This window comes from Capsicum annuum, chromosome 10 (assembly GCF_002878395.1).
Source record: "Capsicum annuum cultivar UCD-10X-F1 chromosome 10, UCD10Xv1.1, whole genome shotgun sequence".
NCBI lineage: Eukaryota > Viridiplantae > Streptophyta > Magnoliopsida > Solanales > Solanaceae > Capsicum > Capsicum annuum.
In genome coordinates, this window is record NC_061120.1 from 182496876 (window position 1) to 182506233 (window position 9358).

Consider the following 9358-nt stretch of genomic DNA (forward strand, 5'->3'; position numbering starts at 1 on the left):
TTCACCTAATGAATACTAGTGAGACGAGAGAGTAGGTTGACTTCTTTTATTTATGGAATTCAATGGAGAAAAAAAGTAGGCTAGTACGAAAGAGGAATAAGCTACTCTTACCGTTGCCCAGTTCCCCTCGCTCTATAGTGTGTTTGCCTTTTCACTTCACTTACATGGATCATTTCTTTGTTTGAAGTTCTCGGGTTATTCTCAAATATAGACTCAAATTAGGGTGACTTTCAAATTTTAGTCCCAAATAAAAAGGCTTTGTTAAGGCATATTTTCTTGGACGAAAATACCCTCCAGCCGTTAAATCTCTTTCTTCCAACTTCAGTTTATATTTGAGAATAACCCGTTTCTTCCAAATTCCAGAATCGACTCGCTATTAAATCTCTTTCTTCCAAATTCCAGAATCGACTTTCAAACATTCGCAGTCGACTATAGCCGTAAGGGTTCTTCAGGTATGAATTTCATCATCAAAATTCATTGAGGTAATTTTAGGTTATTGATGCTTTGTGGTAATTTTAGGTCGTTATATAATTAGCATATTAATTTAATTTTTGGGAAGGTGAACGTAAGCTGAAGTTGGATATATTGTTGTTGTGGTAACATATTTACCATTGAGGAATTGCGTCGAACAGGTTGTGGGGAGTTTGTTATTGCGGTTATAATTGTGTTTGAGTAGTTGTGGGGGGTCGATCTTGAAGGGAAAGGCCGTTAATATGGGAGTTAATGTTGGTTGCAATATATTTTGGGAAGGCCAAACGTATGAGGTTAAAGTGGTATAAGAAATTAGTTCCAAGTATTTCAAACTAGTGGTATAATTAGCATTAGAAGATGATGAGGAATTGTGTCGAACAGGTTATGGGGAGTTTGTTATTGCGATTATAATTATGTTTGAGTAGTTGCGAGGGTTTGGTCTTGGAGGGAAAGACTGTGTTTTCTATATCGGATGAATCCAACCTATGTTTTAGAGATTAAAGAAGCACTAACTTGTTGATTCTAAGAGAGAGCACCTTAGCTATTAGCTTGTATAACATAGAGCAACAGGCAATGGGTTTAAACTCTCTAATGGTAGTAGAATTTGGTACTTTAGGTAACAAGGTTACTATTGTACAATTCACTGCATTATACAACTTTTCCGTGTTAAAAAAAATTCTTTATTGTTGAACACGCATCATATTTAATCTTTCATCTTTTATTAACTGCAGCAGTATTGGTTAGTGCACACTCCATTAAAGATTGGTAAAAAGTAATAATCCTCAGGATCCGTCAATTTAACACTATTTAAAGAAATAAGCTCCACTATCTGCTTATTGTTACTTTTTTTCTTTCATAACTGCACTAAAATACATGGGGTTTGAATCACCTAGCTTATACACAAAGCTCTGAATTTTTATTGTAACATGCTCTCTTCAATATTTCTCCACTTCTCATAATAGTCAGTGCATCATTCTCTTTCAAGGTCATACTATCAGAGTATTGAGTTGATAAACTATGTTTATCACTTACAACGTATCTCTGAAGTAAACAGCTCTCTCAGAATCACCCCTATAGTGTGTGTTATTCAGTAGTTTCAAGTGCGATTTTAGCATCTTCAAATTCTACCATACATTTCAAGTTATGCCTCATGGGTAAGAGTTGACACTGTCTTAGTTTGTAATGATTTGACAGATGACCTATAACTCTTGCCTCAGAGGCAAGACTTAGACAGTTATGCCCCATGGGCAAAAGTTGACACTGCCATAGTCTGTAATTATTTGGCAGATGACCTATAACTCTTGCCCTAGAGGCAAGACTTTGACAGTTATGCCCCATGAGCAATAGTTGACTATGCCTTACTCTTTAATGATTTTACTTGTTGAAGATATATATTCTAAAATAAATTGTTACTAATCATTTGTTGTTTCATTTTTCACAAGGGTTGTGCTTGGAATGGATGAAAACGAAATGAGTATTGAAAGTATTGATAGAAATAACGAGTTACAGATTATTGAACAAATATTGGAGGTTGAAATAGCTGAGCCATCCAAGATTAAGAGGGTACGCCAAAAAAAGACGAGGATACTTGATGTCGAAACTACTCTCTTGAGACACAATGCCTCTTTGAATGAGGTAAATGTCAAGTCAATCTTCATTGACAAATAAAATATGATGACATGCATGTCAAACATTGTAATTATGTACAACATCCAATTTAAGGTTATCAAATCAAGCACAACAAGATATTCACTGCGATGTTTGAATGACAACTGCGTGTGGTGGTTTCATACCTCAAAGATTGTTGATTTTTTGCTCTTTCAGGTTACTACATATGAAAAGGCTCATAGTTGCTCGGTTGATTTCATAACGTCCCACCACAGGAATGCAATATCAAAGGTCATATGTAACTACATACTAGAGCTCGTGCATGACTCTAGTAATGTAATCACACCAAACTTCATGGTAGATGAAATGAGAAGAAAATACAGAATCATCATATCATAAAATAAAGAATGGCGAGCAATACAACATGCCTATATGGTGATAAGAGGAACCACGGAAGAGAACTACAACAGGTTGCCATCGTATATTCACATGATGAAAGAAAACAACCTAGACACGTACATAAACATAAAGAGGGACGATGAGAACAGGTACAAATGCTATACTGTTGAAATTAAAAACTTTTGTCCAAGAGGCAACAACTTATTCTTTAATTGCACTGATTAGATTATTAACATATATGCAACTCTTGCCTCATGGGCAAAGCTTAGTTTAGAAAATTGTTGAAATTGAAGACTTTTGCCCAAGAGACAATGGTTTATTCTTTAATTGCACTGATTAGATTATTAACATATATACAACTCTGGCCTCATGGGCAAGACTTAATTTAGAAAATTATTGAAATTGAAAACTTTTGCCCAGGAGGCAACAATTTATTCTTTAGTTGCACTGATTAGATTAATAACATATATGCAACTCTTGCTTCATGGATAAGAGTTAGTTTAAAAAATTATTGAAATTGAAAACTTTTTCCCAAAAGGCAACAATTTATTCTTTAATTGCACTGATTAGATTAATAACATATATGCAACTCTTGCCTTATGGGCAAGACTTAGTTTAGAAAATTATTGTACAAATGCTATAGTATTGAAATTGAAAACTTTTGCCCAAGAGGAAAACCTTTATTCTTTAATTGCACTGATTAGATTATTAATATATATGCAACTCTTCCCTTATAGACAAGACTTAGTTTAGAAAATTATTGAAATTGAGAACTTTTGCTCAAGAGGCAAAAGTTTATCCTTTATTTGCACTGATTAGATTATTAACATAGATGGAACTCTTGTCTCATGGGCAAGACTTAGTTTAGAAAATTGTTGTACAAATGCTATACTGTTGAAGTTGAAAACTTTTGTCCAAGAGGCAAAAGTTTATTCTTTAATTGCACTGATTAGATTATTAACATATATGCAACTCTTGCCTCATGGGCAAGACTTAGTTTAGAAAATTATTGTATTCTGATTATAAACATCAAATGCAAATTGTTACTAATATTCTTTTGCTCAACACAGGTTTTACTATGCATTTTTTGTTTATGGCGCTTCAATCATTGGATGGACCAACTGTAAACTGATAATAATGGTAGATGCAATATTTTATAAGTTAAAATATCGTGGTGTCCTCATGATAGCAGTGTCAAAGGACGGAAATAACAACATATTTCCTTTGGCTTTTGGAATTGCTGACTCAGAAAATAATGAGTCTTATAACTGGTTCTTCAATCAGTTAAGAAATGCAATTGAGGTACGTAAACAATTGTCTATTCTATTAGATCGTCACCCAGCTATTGCAAATGCAATTGCAAATGTCTATTCAGAGTGTCAGCACGAGATAGAAGATGTCACTCTCTACATGAAAATTACAAAAAAAGAAAAAAAAAGATTACTAAAGTAAGTTACAAACTCAACATTGAATTATGATTTAACAGTAAAATAATAAATTCTTATGATTTTGATATCTATTGAATCATCCTGGATCAATTCACCAAATTTGTCTATTTTTCCATATTTAAATTTCTTATACTATAGAGAGATTGGCACATATCTATATTCAAGAGGTGGTTCACCTGCACAGAGTGCCCACGTCCGTTATTTTAGATGGAAGTTCTCAGTTTACTTCTAGCTTCTAGATGACATTTCAGGAAGAGTTGGGTACCTAAGTTGACTTTAGCACCGCCTTTTATCCCCAGATTGATAGGAAGTCAGAGCAAATTTTTAAAGTTTGGAAGGATATGATTTGTGCTTATGTCTTGGATTTTGGAGGTTAGGGGAACAAATTTTTTGCCTTGGTGGATTTTGGGCATAATAACTTTTATTTGACTATTCAGATGGCCCAATTTTAGGCATTGTATGGTAAGTGAAGTCGGTGTCTAATTGTTTGGTTTGAGCCCTCAACATTAATGTAAGAACATGATATAGAAAAAATGTAAGCACCCATACCGTGTAAGCACCCTCCCTCAACATTAATGTAAGCACCCATACCATGTTACGATAATGTATGTGTATAAAAAAAATATCCTGATTGTGCAAACAAATTTTGCATGGTATGCCTTTTTCGTCTTTAAAACTAAGGCAGTAACCTGCTTGCTACAATACATACATAAGTAAGACGACCTTCTAGTATAGTTTACTAACGATATATATGACTTATATTGTTTCATTAATATCCAGGCATCAGAATTAAGTAACCAAGAAGAAGTGTAGGTGGTGTGCCGTGTGTTCAAGAAAAAGAATTACCATAACGCTCTTGAGAGTCCTTAGAACTCATCAGCAACACTCTCCAGAAGTATAATTATTCATAAATTAAACAACGATGGTGTTCTTGATAAAATACTAATGTACATGGGAAGGTCATCATGCAAACAACAAGACTTTGAAAAAAAACACAACAACAACCTCTATTTCACATGAAATGCACCGTTCTTGATCTTTCACATCTTGTTGCAAATATGCCACGGACTGAAAATTTAAGCTTTGTAGGAGGGGATATGTTTCAGTCTATTCCCTATGCTGATGCTACTTTGCTTAAGGTATGCACAAAATTTTTATTCTTAACATGTCCTTCAAAGTTCTATTTTACTTCATGCTAAAGGTATTCAAAATAGAAAAAGTAAACACATGAAAAAGCTAACGCGATTCAACATCTACTATATAGAAATAAAATATGATTTTGATCTTGTATATATAGTGTAATTTTCTAATGAACTCTTGTAGCGCTGAATATTTCTAGTTTATATATTAGAGGCTACAGGTCACTGATTATGATGTTTGAGAAAATACGGCTTTTTGCAGCTAGTTATGCATAATTGGAGTGACGAAGATTGTGTGAAGATACTACAGAGATGCAGAGAAGCTAGCATATATAACGATGAAGGAAGAAAAGGGAAGGTCCTTATCATTGACATGGTATTGAATAAAGATGAAGATGAAGCAGACATGACTGAAGTGAAGCTCCTTTTTGATGTACTGATGATGGTGCTTCTTGCCGGGGAGGCAGAGAACTGAGAAAGAATGGGAAAGGCTATTCCTTGAGTCTGGCTTCATGAGTTACAAGATTATTCTTTTTTTTTTGTCTAAGATCCCCCATTCAAGTTTTTCCTTAAAAATTATACACTTATGGGTCGTTTAGTACGGTGCACTAGTAATGTTGACATTATCTTTTATTGACGGTTTGATTTTTTATATTTAACAAATAGGTTGTGTTAGAATAAGAATAGCACTTAATAGGGCTTATTTAAATAAGAATAGTACTCCTGTTGTTAATGTCGTGATTACTATGTATAAAACTAGTAGGAGTACTAACTATGCCGTATAATTACATGTACTACTTATACATAGGATTAAATAAGTAGAAACGATTAAGTTTTTTCTATCAAATGATTGACTTTAACAGAAATTCATAAAGTCTTTAATTAAAAACTGAACTACCGAAAGTAACTGTCATGGGATAACAAATCAAAACAACAATCTGCATTTCAACAACAAAAAAAAATATAGTGTAGTCCCATAAGTGTGAAAATCGAAACAAAAATGTGCATTTCATCAAAAGAAATCGAACCATCATCTAAGAGGAAAAATAAAGATATCCACATTGCAAAGGCCTATTACAAGACCTCCAACTTGACACAATAGAAAATACATAGTACTAGTAGAAATTATCAAAGATCTCAAATCTAGTAGCACAAAACTTTTTTGGTTCAATTGGCGATAGGGTATTACAAGATGGAAAATCAAACCCTCACCAACAAGGTGAAAGTTTCGCCAACCAACCAGCTGAGCTGCTAAAGTTTCCTGCTAGCACAAAGTTCAGGTAAACCAACTAAGCTACTGAGATTTCCCAATAGCACAAATTTCAAATAGTCAATCAACCGAGCTACTAAGATTTTCTAGTAACATAAAACTTTTAATTTCAGTCAAGATTTATTATTTCCATGAAATCAAGAATGTGGGGTTATTCAAAATTCACTTAGTTACATACAACTAACAAAATTAAAACTTCTTAACTATACATTTAAAAAAAAATTATTTTTTTTGTAAAATGGTCGTTGGGCCATTATAGTCGTTGGGCCCAACAGCTATATGACCGTTGGGAGCCCAAAACGGCTATAATGGCCAATTATATTTTAAAAAAAATCATTAAAAATATTTTTTTAAACCCAAAAAAAAAATCCTATAAATACCTTACACTTTCAAATCATTTTCTACACAATTTTTCATTCTCTCAAATCTTATTCTCTCTCAAATCTCAATTCTCAATTCTCAAATATTCTATATATTTCCTAAAGTGCTCACTTTAATTTTTTTAATTTTGCGATTACAAAGTACGATTGAAAGTTTCTAAAGTCGCAACCTTTGGATACTTCTAAAATTTGGTATTTTTGTTCCATCTCATACTTTTAACTTTTAATTAGTGTATTAATTGTTGAATATTTAATTTTATTATATTTGTGTATTTTGAATTTTTTTAGTTTAATTTATATTATAGATAAATTAAGAAATCTCGCCACTAAAGGTGTAAAAAAATTATCCCGAAAGTGATAGTGATAGTAAAAAGCGAATTACTAGCGGTAGAAGTACTTCAAATAGCAGATATACCTATGTGCCTCCGCCTACGGTATCGCTTAGTCAACCTTTTAAGGAAGAAATAGGTGTAGGTGCTCACGATATGAATTATGTAGAAGCTCAGGAAAATTATGATATAGAAGAAGAAAATGAAGTAGATGCGGTTGATTTAGATGAAGATGATGAGACACCCGCAGTTGAAAATGCTAACGTTAGGTCTGAATCGAGTAATCGCCCTCCCCGTCTTCCCCTTGCCCCAAGATCTTGTAAAACAACTAGTATTGCATAACAACTTTTTACACGTATATCAGATACTGAGGTGCAATGCAATATTTGTCAACAAATATATAAGCATAAAAGAGGAGGCAAATAAGGGGGTACGGGTACATTAATGAAATATATAGGTGATAATCACGCAAGAGAGTTAAATATTGCAAAAGGTGGTGCAGATGTTGGTGGGCCAACACAAACTAGAATAGACCCAGCAACCGGTCACGTAATTAAGAAGTATAATAAATTGAGGGACCGGGAAGAAATAACAAAAATGGTAGCAGTGTGTTGTTTGCCTTTTAGTTTTCCTTCTTCTGATGCTTTTATTCATTATATTCAAGCAATTTATAATCCTATATTTAATGGTATTCCTAGAAGTACTTGTCGAGCCGATATTTTTAAACTTCATTCACAATGTTGTTTTTATTTATCAACATTGTTAAAAAATATTCAATGTAGAATGTCTCTAACTTCTGATCTTGGTCGTGCTGTTAATAAAAATGATTATTTAATGATTACTTGTCACTAGATAGATAGTAATTTTGTCATGCAAAAATGTATTCTAGCTTTTTTGTATGATGAAGATTGTAAACATACTAAAGATTTTATTGTTGATTCGATTGCTAAAGTTGCAGAATTTTATTGTATTGAAAATAAAATCTTATGTATTGCTTTTGATAATGCTTCTAACAACAAGACTGTTATTACAAAATTAAAATCTAAGCTATCTCCGCCGTTATCTGAAATATTTCATAGTAAGTGTGCTTGTCATATATATAATTTAATTGTAAGAGATGGTCTTGAGTTTTTTGAGCTGTATATTGAAAAAATTCGTCTTGTTGTTGGTTTTATTCAAGAAAATAATCGAAGAAAAAGAATTAGAAACTTCAAACTTAAATGTGAACAAAATGAACTTGCATCGATATTGATGCCTGAAGAATGTGATACTAGATGGAATGCTACGAATGATTTTTTTAAAACTTTTCATAAATGTAGAGTTCCTATTACACTATCTTTTAACCAACATTGTGGTTCATTTGCTACATGGTTCTGATTGGGCTGTAATTGATGATCTTGTTAAGTTTTTGGAAAAATTTTATATAGCTACGGTTGAATTTTTCGGTGCTTATTATCCTATTTTTTTGTAATATTTTGGTATATATAGCCGATATTTCTGGTTTGCTCAAAGAATATATTAATAAAGAAGGTTACAAAGAAGTTGTTGGTGCTATGTTTGCTAAATTTTAAAAATATTTTTTTTTTATTCTCCCTATTTACTTGATTGGTGCTATGTTAAATTCATGCGTGAAATATAATATTATGTGCCACTTTAGTACTTTTATTTATGTTAACTTAGAGATAAATACTAACAATGATTCTGATGATGAAGAACAAGAACAACCTAATTTGTGGACGGCTATGGCCGATGCGAACGCTTACATAGATAAATTATATAGCCATTATGCTGATTTACTTGATTTAGCTGTACCTACAAATATCACTCCAACTGTCGCTCCTCATCCTTCCGAAAAGCCATCATCTTCTAAAAGGCCAACACATAGTAGTTTTTCTGATTACTTTTATGATTTGAATTGTTGGAATAGTGTTGAGATGGGAGCTTACATAACAACTTATCGGGAAAAGCTTAAGTATTATCTTCGAACGCCGATAGAGGATCGTAGACGACGGATCAACGCGTGGTGGAGGAATAATGAAACACAATATCTTGTGCTTTCAAGATTAGCTAGAGATATCTTGAATGTCCAATGTCAACCGTTGCATCGGAGAACGCTTTTAGTCAGGGACGACAACAGCTTGGAGACAACCGACACTCATTGAGAAAAAATGCAATGAATGTTCTAGTTTGCCTTAGAGATTGGATTAGAGCGGAACGAAAAAATCAAGGAATGGAGGCGGAGTCGAATGACGAACAGAGACTTGAAGAAATTATGACTTCACGGGAGAACTCAACAGAGTCAAGTCCAGTGCAT